General features: G+C 37.0%; 1 long non-coding RNA gene across 2 annotated transcripts; it reads left to right on the forward strand.

The window, feature by feature from the left end:
• Nucleotides 1-1,148: 1,148 nt before the first annotated feature.
• LOC109456908 (uncharacterized) lies at nucleotides 1,149-16,842 on the forward strand. 2 transcript variants are annotated; one of them, XR_002138931.2, is made up of 4 exons: nucleotides 1,192-1,256; nucleotides 10,858-10,910; nucleotides 15,465-15,581; nucleotides 15,686-16,842. It is a non-coding gene; the product is annotated as an uncharacterized LOC109456908 (long non-coding RNA). The 2 variants fall into 2 exon arrangements; XR_002138930.2 differs by lacking the exon at nucleotides 10,858-10,910 and having other exon boundaries at nucleotides 1,149-1,256.
• Nucleotides 16,843-17,438: the final 596 nt, after the last annotated feature.

The following is a 17,438-nucleotide window of genomic DNA, read 5'->3' on the forward strand; positions in this document are numbered from 1 at the left end:
AAAAGGTATATATGTTTACTCCAAAAGACTTTTTTGTGTGGAAAATAACGTTATTTACCTCAGAAAATAAATTACGTACTGATAAAAATGAGTGAGCTTCAGAAAACTACTCAGAAGTTGAATAATTTTAGCTTCCTGTGAATTTTAATCCTGACTCTACAATAAACTTGATTAGGAAACTTAGTTAAATCATCTACCTTAGTTTCTTCGTCTATAAAGCGAGAGTTATAATGTAATACAAGATTTATTTTTATAAAATTATGGCAGAAGTATACATTCAGGGAAGACTAACCCTAGAATAAGATATATCCCTTTTTAGCATAATGGTGTAAAGTCACTTCCAGCCAGGAGCAGGAAGAGGGGCGAGATAGATTCTTGTGGGGTCTGCATCTCTGTAATGTGATTCTGGTTTCTCCAGATGGGGAAATGCCATTAGTTTGGAGTAGCTAAAGCTGAGGTAGCATAGAGAGAAGGAATAATGGTTATGGGAGGAAAAATAATCTGAATCTCCACTTTATCCTTCCAGCTGACAAAAATTTGCTTCTATTTAAATTTGGAAGAGTACATATGCATAAAAAACAAAAGCATTTACTGGCTGATTTACAGAGCTGTGACAGCAGTGATGCTGAATCAAATTGGATAAATGTTGTCCAGTACATAGAAGGCCCTTAGTAAATGTTTGTTAAGTTAAATATGCATGTAAATGATTGCAAGATATTTTGGAAATAAAAAAGTATCATGAAGTATTAGGAATCAAAAATATAAGAGCCAAGTATTAATCAGGACAAATTAAAGATTAAAGATTAAATGATTTGACTCCTAGTCTATGATTCATCTCAAAGGGATTTTCTGTAAAATATTTAATTGATGAGTGTAAACACTTTGGATTTTAAAGTGATCTTTTGAATGAATTTTTCCACCTTTTATCTTGTCTTATGAGTCCTCAAATTTCAGTTATTTATCAATAAATATTTATGGGGTGACTACCAGGAGGCAGCTATTATTCTAAGCACTGGGGAAGCTAATGTGGACAAAATAGAAAATCACTCCCTCGTGAAACTTAGGTTAGACTAGGAGAAGGAAATAAATACATAAATTATACAGCATATTAAATGCTAATAAGTTATACAGAAAAAAATCAAAACAAGAAAGGGAACAGGGGGTTGCTGGGAGAAATGTGTTTTCATTAAAAACAGAATGGTCAGGAAAGCCTCACTGAGAAGCTGCATCTAAGCAGAGATGTGATGGAGAAAGAGGTGAGCACTGTGGAGTCTGGGGGCCCGGTGTCCTGGGGGGGGGTGTGAACAGGAATACCTGTGGAGGCACCATGCCCTGGGTGCTTGAGGATAACAAGGAGGTCGCTGTGGTTGGAGTGGAGTGAGCAAGGGTGACAGGAAAGGCAAAGATCTGAGGGTGGATGAGCAAACAGATCACATAGAGTCTTTAAGTCAACATAAGAATTTAGGTTTCCATTCTGAGATGGGTGGCAGAGTTTTCTTTTTTTAAAATTGTGGTAAAATAGACATAACATAAAATTTCTTACTTCCTCCTTTTTAAGTATACAGTTCAGTGGCATTATGTAGATTAACGTGGCTGTGCAATCATTACCACCATCCATCTCCAGAAATTTTTCATCTCCCCCAACTGAAATTTTATACCCACAAAACAATAATTCCTTATTCCTTTCTACTCCCAGCCCCTGGCAACCACCATTCTACTTTCTGTTTCTATGAATTTGCCTATTCCATGTACCTCATATAAGTGAAATTATGATTCCATAATATTTGTCCTTTTGTGATTGGCTTATTTCATTTAGTGTAATGTCTTCATTTTCTCAAGTCTTCAAGGTTCATCTATGTTGTAGCATGTGTCAGAACTTCCTTCCTTTTTATTGCTAATAGCCCACTGAACATACATATCATATTTTATTTATCCATTCATCCATGGGTGGAGATTCGGATTGCTTCCAGCTTTGGGTTATTGTGGCTACTACTGCTGTGAACATTGCTGTACAAGTATATATCCGGGTTCCCTGCTTTCAATTCTTTTAGGTATATACTCAGAAGTGAAATCATTCAACGTTTTTGAACAGCGAGGTGACTTAGGTTTTTCCATATTACTCTGGCTGCTGTGAGAATAGTCTATAAAGAGACAAAGAAAATGGTGACCTGTTAAGAAGATATTTATTATTGGCTTTTAAATATCTTTTGAAGGAATATCTCACAAGATTTTCAGGCAGATAGCCTTTTGGGAGTGACAAAAAGATGAATCAGATATGATTCCAAGATTTTTTTCTATTATAATACTAAAACTGTTCTTTACATACTATTTTGACATAAAAGATTCACAAATGAAAGCTTCCAAATGGACATTTTCTGCACATTTCAATGGCATACTACATTATTTGTATGGAAGATTCAGGCAGAGGATACACAACAATCATTGAAGCGACGAGACTCTTCAAAGGCACATAGATATAGATAAAAATATAGAGACAGAGAGAGAGATAACAGAGGTAGAGTTGCCACTGAGGTTTGTAACCTTACAGGAAGCAAAAGATAAATTCTGTCTGCTAATATGACAAAGCCTAAGCAACCATAAACCAACATTGTTTGACTACCTAGGAATCTGACAAGAGTTTGGTTTATTTTTGAGCAAAAATATTAGAACTAATATCTAAATATTTTCAATAAAACTTTCAGATTTAATATTAACAAGGTCATGTAGTGTTTAGTATCAGAATGCTAAGGGATATGAATTAAACTGAAGTTTACTAGCTAGGGTTTTGTTTCCCATCACCAACATGAATGCAACTACTCTGTAGTTATTGTTTTAGGGGGGAAAATCAGCTAGAAGTTCAGAGAAGGTGAAAAACGATCCTCAATTTCTTGAGCTTACTGAGTGCCAGGCATTGGGCTCAGCACTTTGCACATCTGATTTTATCATCCCAACAGCCCCTGGTGTCTATGCGATTATTTTATAGATGAGACTGAGTCTCTGAGAAGTAAAGCAACTTGTCTAAGACCACTAAGCTAATAAGGGGAGAATCTTTTTGAGACTAATAGTTTGAGCTAATAATTTGCAGACTGGTTAAGAATTCAACCTCATCAGTCTCCAAAGCCTATTAAATATAAGATACAGCCAGAAGACAGATGGGAAAGGAGTTTTATCAATATCTATACCGACTTAGGCCAGAGTGTCCCAGAATTGGATGCTATGTGCCCATCAAAGCACACACCAGCGGGAGGAACAACAGAAGTCTTGCCTTCCAGATACTCAACATCACCACACTTTCTCCAGAGAGATTACCTAAGGATGAGAGGTGAGGCTGCTAAGTTTTTACCATGCGCGAGACCAGTGTGAAATGTGAAAGCAATAGTGTCAATCACTCAAAACGCATCCAAACTCCACATATGCGCATGAAGCAGCCAGGTGTCCAAGGCAGATAACCTTCTCTGACTTGACTTACCAAGGTAGTTGCTTTCATAGAGCAGCACAGGCCTGATGGGGATGAATATATCTGTGCCTGTTACATCTAGTTCTTATTGTGTGATAGCACACAATACAAACAAATGATAACAATTGAGCCAAATACAGAAAATACTATGGCCATAACTACATGGACCCAAACAGGAAGACTCTTCACCCAGCCACTGATGGTCTAAAGAGAAAGCAGGTATAAACTCAAATATTCAAATATTCGGAAATTTAACAGTTCATGAACTAAATTTATTAAATAATCATCCTGGCTCCTCACAAGATGCTGAGGGTGAGTCAGCAGAAACAATGTCTCAATCCTTACCCTTATGTCTTACCTCTTTTTCAATTAGTTCCTTCTCTTTGGTGTTCAAGTCACTTGTCCTATATAAAAAATCTCTCCCTTACTCCTCTGATGCTCAACGTACAATCTCATTTCTGCCTTTCTCTTCATGTAAAACGTTCTATCTAAAACAAGCGTTAACTCATTATCCTCGCTCATTACCCTTTGCAAGTTGGCTTTGGCTTTATTGTCTCTTTGAAGGCATCTATTTTAAAGTTATCTTAATTTATAAATGAACTCATAATTATAAAATTAATGTTTTCTTCTCAATTTGCAGTTGTGATATTGTGATTTATAATAAGAAATACATATTTGAGCTTCATCTCCATTTCTGGCACAGGCTCCTAAAACGCTTGCAATTTCCTCAGTGATGAGAGCAATAAAGGTGTCCTTTTTTATGTTAATGAGGTGATTTTTGGACTGCAATTAAAGATTGTCACTTGAGCCAACCCTGTGATTAGTGTGTTCAAACTTTCATGTCTATTCCCTTGACCTCTGCCTAGGGGAGAGGGGCTGGAGATTGAGTTCAACCACCAATGGCCAATGATTTTATCAATTATGCCTATGTAATGAAGTCTCCATAAAAACCCAAAAGGATGGATTCAGAGACCTTCTGGGTTGGTGAACACATGGAGGTACTGGGAGAGTGGCCTACTCAGAAAGCATGGAATCTCTGCACCCTTTCCCACATACCTTGTTCTATGTATCTCATCCAACTATTCCTGAGTTATATCCTTGTATAATCAACTGATAATCTAGTAAGTAAAATGTTTCTCTGAGTTCCATGAGCTGCTCTAGCAAATTAATCAAACACAAGGAGAGGGTCATTTGTAAACTTTGATTTATGAGTATAGTCAGATAGTCGGAAGCCCAAGTAACAACTTGAACTTGCCATTGGCTTCTGAAATGGGGACAGTCTGGTAGGATTGAGCCATTAGTTAACCTGTGGGATCTGATGCTATCTCCAGGTAGATAGTGTTAGAATTGAGTTGAATTTTAGGACACCCATGTGGTGTCAGAGAATCGCTTGGTATGGGGAAAACCCTCCACGCATTGTAATTGGTGACCAGAATCACTGGTAGTCTATTGTTGATCAATTATTGTCTTGTAATCACTTTCTCATGCTTTGGTTTCAATGATCCTAATTTCTGTTCCTTCTCTTACTATGTTATCAGCCTCCTCTCATTCTGCCTTAATGTGGACTCATCTTCAATTACTTCTTAAAGTAAATGTTTCTAAGGCTCAGTTCTTACCTCTCTCCTTTGGTCCCACTGTGTGCTCTCAAATGGTGACTTTCTTCAATCCTAAAGATTAAACTCCAAATCTTGCCCTAAATCAATTTCTTTGTTCCATGCACTATTTTCAATAATCTTTTCTGATATTTGAGCCATGGTATTAAGAACACCATGTTGCTGAGCAACCCAGGGAGAGTCACAACCTCTCTGAGATGACCTTTCCCCTTTTGTAAGATTAAAAGGTTAATCTTTCAAGTTTCATATGGAAATTATCAGTCAAATATCTTGCTTGGAGAAGGAAACATGAACAGAAAGTAAATGTATTATAGGCTACCCGTGAGCTTTAGAATTGCTAGTAAGGCTGGGAGAATTGAGACAGGCTGGGAGACAGACTTAAGACCAGCACAGAACATCTCCAGGAGTTTACATGGCTAGAATTACAGACAAGTCCCACTAAAGGAAAAGTATGGGTTTGCTGACAGGCTACCTTTGTAGAAACTGCTGCCTCCACTACTATGACTGTGTCCCATGTGGGATGAACTGATTCTACCTGGGTGCCATCCTAGTTATCACATGCAGGATTCATCATCCTATTGGTTGATCCTGGATCATGTTGCCTGCACCCTGGGAGCCGGCAGAGGAAAGATCTAGTTGACTCAACACACAAAGGCTATTTCTGCCCATCAGGAATGGTGATTAGATTTAGGACAGCAAACCCTTCCCCCAGTAAGAAATATTCGCCATAGATTTCTCAAAGCTACCTCAAACTGAAGACGTTTAAAGCAGAACACCATCTGTTACCCAGGTAACTTGTGCCTAAAACATCTGCCACATATACTCAAGATAAGGAATCTTGCTTCACAAGGCTTTATTCTGATAGTTGTTCAGTTTTATTCAGTAATTACATTGGTCAGATTGTCAACGTTTTTTTGTTTTGTTTTGTTTTATTTATTTATTTTTTTAACTTGTATTTAAGATACAAGTTTATTACTTACAAGACCTGGAAATTACACAGTACACCTGGGGCTACATAGTAATGGAGGGAGGGAGGGAGGGACAGAGGGAAAGGGGGAAGAGAGAGAGAGAGAGAGAGAGAGAGAGAGAGAGAGAGAGAGAGAGCAGATTGTTAACTTCTTGACCACTTCTTTCTTTTCCAGTCCCAGCACACAGGTTTTGTTAAGAAATGCTTAATGAAGGAGTGATTTAGAGGCTCAAAGCAACAAGAACCAAACTCAAGGCAGTTTTATCAATCCAGCACAAAATAATTTTGACTGAAAATATTGCTCTTATGTGTGATTTTTCACGACTATTTCTCCCTTGCAATTGTCAACGAGCTTCAATTACCAAGTAGTAGTTTTTCAAATTCCTGGTTGCTAAAGACAGAGAACAGAACGTGGTGATTCAGGGCCTACCTTCTATCAGAAAGGGAGAGCATACTGAGGTAGCACTTTCTCTGGCATTTTACTCTTTCATTGTAAAGCAGATCACAACACTCCCAATACTTATAATAATCATTATCTTTTGAAAGTATTTTTATTCAAATATTTAAACATTTTCAGACTTTGATGAAAGAAACATCTAATAAATTAAGGTGATTTATACCTATGGAGGTCTACAGATGAAGAGGAGGTAAAAGTGTATCATCTTTCAAGTACACATATTCTCTTTTGCATTCGATTGTAAAACTCAGCATGTCCCTTGCCTTCATGAAACAATAAAGGAGATAATGTGATTTTATTTGAATATTTATAAATATCCACAGAGGATAATAAACACCTTCACTACCTCTAAACCCATGTGTTATGTGACTTTTCAGTGTCTGGCAGTTGTCACAGATGAACTTCATGATTTTTAAACTTGGGATCTGATTACATACCCAGTGGACTCTTAACTGAGTTGCCTATTTGAAAAAGCAAACCACACACCATATTTAAAACTTAAACCTGCCCTTACCTCCTTGGCATTCCTAATTCCCTGACCTAGCTCTGCTTTTTTTGTTTTTTAATAGCAACTTATCACCTTTTACAACACTATATGATTTAATTTTATGTATTTATTATTTTCTATCTCTTCCCACTGAAGAGTAAGCTCTGTGAAGATAGGGAACTTTATTTGTTTGACTTACTAATGTCCTAAGAGCCTCAAACAGTACCTGGAACATTCTAGGCATGTAATTAATATCTATTGAATGAATAAACAATCAACATGCAGATGGCTTTGAGGCCAGCTGTAATGCCTGAGCCATTTGCCTCTGATGTGTCTCCATGTTGCACTCAATTTCTGGCCTTGTGGTCCTTTCCCCCATACAATCCTGCTTTTCCAAAGAGTCTAAAGCTCAATCACAGCAAGCCTCAGTTTAATCCACTACTATTTCCTGGAATAATTGTCTTTTAATAAAGATTACAGTATCAAGGCAAAAGAACACAATTTTTTTGAGACTTTCCCTTTTTTTTTTTTTTTTTTTTTTTTTTTTAGCACTTTGAAGTTTACAGCAAAATTGAGAGGAAGGTACAACAATTTCCCATCTGGCCCTTATCCCTCCACGTGCATAGCCTCCCCACTGTCATCATCCCTCACCAGAGGACACATTTATTGCAATGGTGAACGTGCACTGACACAGCATAATTGCCTCAAATCCATCCTTTACCTTTGGGTTCACGCTTGGTGGTACACATTCTATGGGTTTTGATAAATGTATAATGACATGTACCCACCATTCTAGTATCAGACAGAGCAGTTTCACTGCCCTAAAAATCATCTGTGCTCCACCTATTTACAGCCCTTTCTCCCCAACTTCTACAACCCCTGGCAATCACTGATCTTCTTACTGTCTCTATAGTTTCACTTTTTCCAGAATGTCATATAGTTCAAATCATACAGTATGTAGCCTTTTTAAATTGGCTTCATCTACTTAGCAATATACATTTAAAGTTCTTCCATGTCTTTTCATGGCTTGATAGCTTTTTAGTGTTGAATAATATTCCATTGTCTGGATGTACCACAGTTTATTTATCCATTCACTCCCTGACGGGCATCTTGATTGCTTCCAAGTTTTGGCAATTATGAATAAAGCTGCTATGAACATGTGTGTACAGGTTTTTGCATAGACGTAGTTTTCTACTTCTTTGGAGCACAGCTGTTGGATCATATGGTAAGAGTATCTTTAGTTTTTTAGGAAACCACCAAACTGTTTTCCAAAGTGTCTGTGCCATTTTGCATTCCCACCATCAGTGAATGAGAGTTCCTGTTGCTCCACATCTTCACCAGCATTTGGTGTTGTAGGAATACAATTTCAATTGCAAAATTTCCACCACAGCTTTGTCTCTGTGTGCAGCTCATATATCTAGCAGGCGTTAACCCTGGTTTGAAAAGAAATAGACTCAATCCCTCTGATTATTACATAAGATTCCCAATTTATGCTTTTTGTGTGTCCCAAAGGAGTTTTGTCCTCTTCTTCGAGAGTTTATTGAAAATTATATGTTATATATTTTAAAAAGTAAGCATAAATCATAATATAATCACAAGTTTCTTGGTATTTTCATCAACTGCTATAGAAGACCTGGATTCACCACCTTGTGTGTGTTGTTTTTCTTTTACTTTCTTTCTTTTAAAAATCTATAATCATCATCATCATCATCATCATCCCATGAAATTTGATATTATATTATTTTAAATTCTAACAAAATACAGTAAAACCATACTTATTTGAAGTTTGTAACTAGAAACCACAACACTCTGGAACTGAGTCAATAAGTAGTCTCTAGCTGTTTTGAATCTCCCAATTAAAAGTATCTTTTCAAGATCTCTTTTCTTTCCTTCTTGCCAACTTTGACTATTTTGCTGGCTTTTAGCCTCCAGTGGCCATAGGTCCTCCAGGGCAATCTGGTTTCTTGCAGCCATTTAGCCTTGGGAGTTGAAGGGAGAACAGCCCAGTCCAGGAGTTAGGAAGGATGTGGCTGGGCCTGGAGCTGGGGAGGAAAGCAGAGCCTGAGGGGAATGCAGTATGGCTGAACTATTGTTTTCTAGGCTAATCGCATTATTAAATTTAAAACTCATCTTTAGTCATTTGAAATGTCTTTATTCTACCTTTACAGTTGATTTATTTTTGGCTGGGTATTGGAATTTAAATTAATTTTTTTTCCTCCTGATTTGAAAGCATTTCTCCTTTGGCCCTTGGTTTTATTTGACTTTGTTTTGTTTTCGTTTTTTTTTTTTTCCTTTTTCTTTTTTTTTTTTTAATCTCTAAAAGCTTTTAGATTTTTTTATTTATTTTTCGTGTTCTAAAATGTCTAATTAATGAGTCTTTATGTAGTTCTTTTTTCAAAACAGTTAGAGATTTTTGGCTGAGTATTTGAAGAGCCCTTTCAAACTAGAGACCTGAATCCTTCAGTTTGAGAAATTTTCTTGTATAATTTTTTCTTGCATAATTTTTAATGGAAGTTTCCATAAAGTGACTGGGCAGGGAATAAGCCTTTTAGTTGGGGAACCTTTAAATGTCAGCATGTAGCAGGTCAGTTTCTCAAGAGCTGAATTTTTAATCTTTTGCCTGGTAAACTGAGCTATTCAGCCTAGCTGCTGACATTCTGAGCCCAAGAAAGGGACAGAGTTTAGGGGTGTCATCATTCAGATATTTTTCTCTCTCTTTCTAGCTGTACCTGGAATCCTGGAGTCTCCATATTGTCTTATTAATGTTTTCTGGGGAAACCCTCTGTCTCCTACAGAGATATGGTCACCTGGCTATGGATGGAACAGCATACTTGGAGACTCTGGCTCTGTCCACTAACTTCAACAAATCCCATTTTTCATCCCAACCTTCCGTGGCAATAGGACTTCCAGTCTTGGGCCTTTCTGGGTTCTGTCATTAAATTGGTACATTTTCATCAATACTTAGCTCGGAGCTTTCTCCCTTCTACTAGGTTATGTACCACTCCTTCATTGGCTTTCTGCATGCCAAAAATTTGCTGAAATCTGTGCACTTACCTTTCCCTTTGCTTTTGTGAAATGTAACTTTTAAAAAAGTTCTTTGCTCTTCTGTTAATGGGGTTTCAGGAGGAAATTCAAATTAAGAGACAATCTTCCATGCTTAACTAGAACTCCAATCATTACTTCTCAAAACCGTCTCTCTCGGAGCCCTATGACTACCTCAATCCTGATGGAGGTAAGTTGGGAGGGGCCAAGGCAGCAAGTCTCTAACAACGCTGCAACCAGGATTGTACTGTGTAATTAGTTTTATATATTGAGTTTCATGTAAGATGTCTTTGAACAAGAAGTCCTACAGCTCAAAAATTTCTGAAAACTACTAGTCTATATAATCTTTAACATAATTGACAATGTTAATATTTGATGACTATATCATTCATTTATTCATTCAATACATAGCTATTGAGTTTCTACTCTATGACAGGCACTGAGCTAGACACTGCTGTCCTCCTCTTGATGTAAACAGGTTTAGTAATGCTGCTTTGTATAAATAAATATTTTGTAGTAACCACACATCGCACTTATTTGAAACTCTACATGGGTTAAAACAAATTCAAATGATTCAGAATTATCAGTATCCCATTTGAAGTGCAGAATATCAGGATATTTAATAAACCTCCTCCTTTAAATAAGGAACTGGAACTAGAAGTATGTCACTGTTTAGGGGTAGAAGGTCATGAGAAGATGGTGGTTTTTCTTTTTAAAACTTTGCCTCTAATCTGTATTGAAGTAACAACACAAATTTTATGTAGTTCAAATGATCAGCTCCTTGAGCTTTTGGAAACTGATTTTGCTTTAAGTTTTATATGATCTCAATTTCAGATGTAAAAACAAAGACAAGTTTTTGATGTGTGGCTGGAAAATTACCTCAGCTGGTAAGTTAAGAATATCATTCTTCACTGGCTGGCTCTTTCTCCAGTGCTCTAGAACTCAATAGCTGACACCATCCAGTGTCTCAGGGTATGAGGTTTTTTAGGCTGTTTAACAAAGTACTATAAACTGAGTGGTGGAAGCAGTACAAATTTATTGTCTCACAGTCCTGGAGGCTACAATTCCAAGATCAAGGTGCCAGTAGGGCTGCTTCCTTCTGAGGCTGTGAGGGAGAATCTGTTCCATGTTTCTCCCCTGATTTCCGGCAATCTTTGGCATTCCTTGGTGTGTAAGTCATCAGCCTGATGTCTGCCTTCATCTTCACATGATGTTCTCCATGTGTGTGTCTGTCTCTACGTTTCCCCTTTTTATGGACACCAGTCATATTGGATTAGAGCTCACCCTCATGAACTCATTTTAACTTAAGAAATGCTGTAAAGACCTTATGTCCAACTAAGTTCATATTCTGAGGTACTAGAGGCTAGGACTTCAACATATGAATCTGGGGATAGACAATTCAACCCATAACACTCAGGAACCTAAATGTCATTCCAGAAACCTCACTCTCCTTCCCCTCCTCACGTCCAATCCATCAGAATGTTCTGCCAGTTCTACCTTAAATACACATTGGGTCTATTTCTTTCTGTTGTTATCTCAACATTATCTTTCTTTCTCTTGGACTATGGTAGTAACTTTCTCATTGGTCCTCTGCTTCTGCTCTAGTTTTACCTAATCAACTTTCCATATACCAGCCAGAGAGCTTCCAAAAGTGCATATTTGATTGTATCTCTCCTCTTACAACATTCACTGACTTCCCATTGCCCAAAGATAAACTTAAAACTCCTTCATGTGGCTTACACACAATTTGGCTCCAGACTTGTTTCTCCTATTTTATTCTTCCAGGGCTCTTTTTGAGCTGGGGCCAAAAAGGGCCTTTTTTCACTTCCTTGATTGCACCATGATTTTGCCTCTAGGCTTTGAACATGCTGTTCCGAGTCTGGAACACTCCCAACCTCAACTCCCCTGATACTGACTCATCCTTTAGGCCTCAGCTTTAATGTTGGCTAACTTGAGGGAGACTAACCCGCTGTAGTAGGCTGAATGGTAGACCTCAAAAAGGTATGTCCACATCTTAATCCCTGGAACCTGTGATGATGACCTTGTTTGGAAGAAAGGTCTTTGTACATATCGTTAAGTTAAAGTCCATGGCTATATTCCTAATGCCTAGCCTAGTGTCTGTGGCAGATTATAGGTGCTAATATTTCACATTAATAATATTAATAACAATATTTTGTCTGGACTAAATGAATGAGTCAGTGCTTCAACCTAGGCATTATACAAATGGTAAAGATTTGAAAAAAATCAGAGGTTTGCCACCTATGAACACTCTATAGTTCTCACCTTTTTAGTATCTTAAGAAATTTGCGGACACTATTGCACAAAATGCTCACATCTGACAAGACCCTGTAAAAGACCTCAAAACAACACCATTCCTGCAAAATGAAAGAAAATAAAATCTATCATCATTTTCCAAGTATTTTAAGGGATTTCTTATCAACACAATCATTGAATTTTTTTTAAATTAAAGTTTATTGGGATGATAATTGTTAGTAAAATTGCACAGATTTCAGGTGTACGATTCTGTAATACATTATTTATATCTCACATTGTGTCCACCACTCAGAGTCAGTTCTCTTTCCATCACCATATATTAGACCCCGTTTGCCCTCTCCTAGAGACCCCTTCCCCGCTTACCCTCTGGTAACCCCTAAACTATTGTCTATGTCTATGAGCTTTTGTTCTTTCATTTGTTGTTCTTTTCTTGTTTTCAGTTTTGTGCACCACATATCAGTGAAATCATATGGTTCTCTACTTTTTCTGTCTGACTTATTTCGCTTAGCAGTATAATCTCAAGATCCATCTATGTTGTCACAAATGGTACTATTTCATCTTTTCTTATTGACAAATAGCATTCCATTGTTTATATATACCACAACTTCTTTATCCATTCATCTATCGAAGTATATTTTGGTTGTTTCCATGTCTTAGCCACCATAAATAAAGCTACAATGAACATTGGAGCACACTTGTCTTTATGGATAAATGTTCTCAGATTTTTTGCATAGATATCCAGGAGAGGGATTGCTGGGTCATACGGTAATTCTATTTGTAATTGTTTGAGGAACCTCCACACTGCCTTCCATAGCAGCTGTATCAGTCTGCATTCCCACCAACAGTGTATGAGGGTTCCTTTTTCTCCACAGCCTCTCCAACACTTGTTACTCTTTGTCTTGTGGATGATAGCCATTCTAACTGGGGTGATGTTGAACATACCTCATTGTAGTTTTTATTTGCATTTCTCTGATGATTAGTGATGTTGAGCATTTTTTCATATGTCTATTTGCCATTTGTATGTCCTCTTTGGAGAAATGTCTCTTCAGGTCCACGGCCCATTTTTCAATTGGGTTGTTTGTTTTTTTGTTGAGTTGTATGAGTTCCTCGTGTATTTTGGATATTAGCCCCTTATCGGAGGCACTGTTTGCAAAAATCTTCAACCATTCAGTTGGTTGCCTCTTTGTTTTGTCGGTGGTTTTTTTTTTTTTTTTTGCTGTGCAGAAGCTTTTAAGTTGGATATAGTCCCATTCATTTATTTTAGCTTTTGCTTCCCTTGCCTTTGGAGTCAAATTCATAAAATGCTCTTTGAACCCAAGGTCCATAAGTTTAGTACCCATGTTTTCTTTTATGCAGTTTATTGTTTCAGGTCTTATATACTTAAGTCTTTGATCCATTTTGAATTAATTTTGGCACATGTTGACAGATAGCAGTCCAGTTTCAGTCCTTTGCACGTGGCTTTCCAATTCTGACAGCACCATTTACTGAAGAGGCTGTCTTTTCTCCATTGTATGTTTTTTGCTTCTTTGTCAAAAATTATCTGCCCATATTTATGTGGTTTTATTTGTGGGTTTTCAATTATATTCCATTGGTCTATGTGTCTGTTTTTCTGCCAATACCATGCTGTTTTGATTATTGTTGCCCTGTAGTACAAGCTAAAGTCAGGGAGTGTGATAACTCCAGCATTGTTCTTTCTTCTTAGGATTCCTTTGGCTATTCGGGGTCTTTTGTGGTTCCATACAAATCTGATTACTTTTTGTTCTATTTCTTTAAAAAATGCCATTGGGATTTTGATGGGGACTGCATTGAATCTGTATATTGCTTTGGGTAATATGGCCATTTTAACTATGTTGATTCTTCCAATCCATGAGCACAGAATGTCTTTCCATTTCTTTGTGTCTTCTTCAATTTCTTTTAAAAATGTCTTATAGTTTTCAGCATATAGGTCTTTCACATCCTTGGTTAAGTTTATTCCTAGGTATTTTATTACTTTTGTTGCAATTGCAAGAGACATTTATTATTATTATTATTTCTTTTTCTGAGATTTCATTGTTAATACATAGGAATGCAATGGACTTTTGTACGTTGATTTTGTAGCCAGCAACTTTAATGTATTCATTTATTGTTTCTAATAGCTTTTTGGTGGAGTCTTTAGGGTTTTCTATACATATATAGCATCATGTCATCTGCAAAGAGTGACAATTTAACTTCTTCATTCCCAATTTGGATGCCTTTTATTTCTTTCTCTTGCCTGATTGCTCTGGCAAAGACTTCCAACACTATGTTGAAAAGCAGAGGTGATAGGGGACAGCCCTGTTGTGTTCCTGAACGTAGAGCAAAGGGCTTCAGTTTCTCACCCTTAATTATGATATTAGCTGAGGGTTTGTCAAATATGGCCTTTATTATGTTAAGGTATTTTCCTTCTATACCTATTTTATTAAGAGTTTTAATCATAAATGGATGTAGTGTCTTGTCAAATGCTTTTCCTGCATCAATTAATGTAATCATATTTTTTTTCTCCTTTATTTTGTTTACATGATGTATCACATTGAGGGATTTGCATATGTTGAACCATCCTTGTGCCTCTGGGATGACCCCACTTGGTCGTGATGAATAATCTTTTTAATGCATTGTTGCATTCGCTTTGCTAGAATTTTATTTAGGATTTTTGCATCTGTGTTTATCAGAGATATTGGTCTATAGTTTTCTTTTTTTGTGTTATCCTTTCCAGGTTTGGTATCAGGGTAATGTTTGCCTCATAAAATGAGTTAGGGAGTATTGTCTCTTCTTCAATTTTTTGGAAGAGTTTGAGTAGGATTGGTATTAGATCCTCTTTGAGGTTTGGTAGAATTCACTAGTGAAATTTATTTTAATGGAATGCCACATTACTCATTTAAAGTTGTTTTTAAAGGAGTGGCATGGTCTTTAACCTAGACTATTATAGTATAATGAGAGAAGAGGAGAGCTATACTTTTCTGCTTATAAGCAAAACACCAGAAATATTTGAGAAGATATGTGTTATTGTGACTAAAAGAAAACTAACAATAACAAGAAGGAATAATAATAGCAAATTTTGAAGTTCCGTGTCTGTTTACACCCAGTTCTTAGAGAGCTAACTGTTATAATTATCGGTACTTCCTTGAATGTCAAACATCTTTTCCTTTTAGAAATTCTTCCTTCCCAAAGTTCTGTTGAGCAACAAATCTCATGACCTTACCTCTTTTGCCTCGGGATGGAGCTGACCAGAGTACCCTTTACTCCTGGATATAATGATTTGTTCAATGGTGAGCATGCATCTCAAGTAAGATCAATCAGATTTATTTTCAGGGATTGCTATGGAATTCATGAGAGGTGATTTTACTATCTCCATTTTCTTCTGCAATTACAGGTTCTAATGGTGATGCAACTAAGTTTCTCATGGCCATCATGACCATTCCTGCTTAAAAAGGAAGCCAACAAAGAGGTAAGTAAAGGCAAGAAGTGGGGAGAGGAGAATCTTACTGAAGTTGTTTCAGTTCCTAGAACTGGGAGTGCCTGTGGCTCAGCCTAGCCTTGCACTACACTTATCTTTAGATTGTGATGCAAGCTATAAAGGGATCTGGGTGATGTGACAGAAAGAGGAGGGGTGGAGGGGAATGTGACAGGGATGGCTAGATGTTCTTTCAAAAGTTATGTTTGAACTTCCATGGTGTAGGGTTGTCACCAGGCAACGACTATTATTATTATTTTCAAGCATATGGAATGAGGGTGGGAATGCAGTGTGTCACTTTATTTATTTATTTTTTATGAATAGACTTAATTTTATTAAACTTATTTATTGAATCATTTTGTTAATCTTGATTGCAATCTCCCCTCCCCAAGTTTTATTGAGATATCATTAACATATAACATTGCGTGAGTTTAATGAAGCGTGTCCCTTTAGAGCTGAGGCAGATAAGAACTGGGTGTGTTTTCTCTACCTTCTCTTGCCCTCTTTTGTTGTCTGGATTCAGAGGCCTCCAATGATTTCAAGAGCATTTTTAATTTAAAATCAATAGAAAACGGACTAGATTCCTGAAACTTAATCTTAAATGAAAAGGAATTTAAGACTGAACTAGTAAGAAATAGGCATTTAAAAAAAACAAATAAATGCTGAAATGCCATGCCCTTTTTTAATGAAAAGAAATAATGAAATCTGGTCAACGGTGATGACAGTGAAATGTCCTGTCAACTGTCCCTATTAACTGAATACAAGGATCAAAATTTTACTTTCTAGTTCTGGAAGCTCTGTTGCTCACTGCAAAACATTTGGTTTTGGTCACTTCTCAAGGCCACAATTTCATCTCTTTCCTTCCAGCCCAGCAGCCCTGACTCCATCATCTAGTTGCCATATAGGAAACCTTGGAACCATGAGTCTCTGACTTATTGTGAGATGTTTCAGACATGACTTCGCATTGGAGCCAAAGAACAAAATGGACAGACTTCTGGAGCTTGTAGGCTTTTCTGTGTGATGGTTGTTTAAAAAACTTAGCCATGTTACATTGTCAATAAAGCCATCTCTGTTTAGCTTATGCTGTTCTACTGTTTTATCCTTTCTTCCAAGTATGTGCAAGTTTGACATTTAAGCTTAGATGGGACATGGATGCTATAGCTGTGTCTAGGAGGCTCAGAGAATATTTGAACTTTCAAGTAAGAATTAATCAGAATTATCCACACACAAAAAAAGAGACAGGAAATGTGTTGATTGTTTTAAGCTGACAATAATCCTATGGTTTTGATTGGGAAACTTTAGGTTTTAGGAAACCTAAAAATAAAATTTGAGGATGAATCCATATACTGCCCCAGACTAACCTGTATTGTTAATGCCAGACCTGTGGAATAATTAAGCTTTAGGAAGTAAATTACAGGTCCTTTGCAGCCTGAAGAATTTTTCTCTCTTATATTGTCCATATGATCCGCTATTCCAGAAGCATCCTCAGAGGTCATGAGTGTTGTATGTTTGAAGAATGACCTTTCTTCTTCACTGAGTCAGGTATTGCTGACTGGGTTATTATTAAAAGACAGGCAGACAGTTGGAACCCCACTGCTTGGTGTTGATATTCTTTCCCCAGGCTCTTTGGATAAGTGACCATCCAGTTTTATCTGTGTTGTCATTGTAGACC

Source organism: Rhinolophus sinicus, linkage group LG04 (genome assembly GCF_036562045.2).
Source record: "Rhinolophus sinicus isolate RSC01 linkage group LG04, ASM3656204v1, whole genome shotgun sequence".
Taxonomy (NCBI): domain Eukaryota; kingdom Metazoa; phylum Chordata; class Mammalia; order Chiroptera; family Rhinolophidae; genus Rhinolophus; species Rhinolophus sinicus.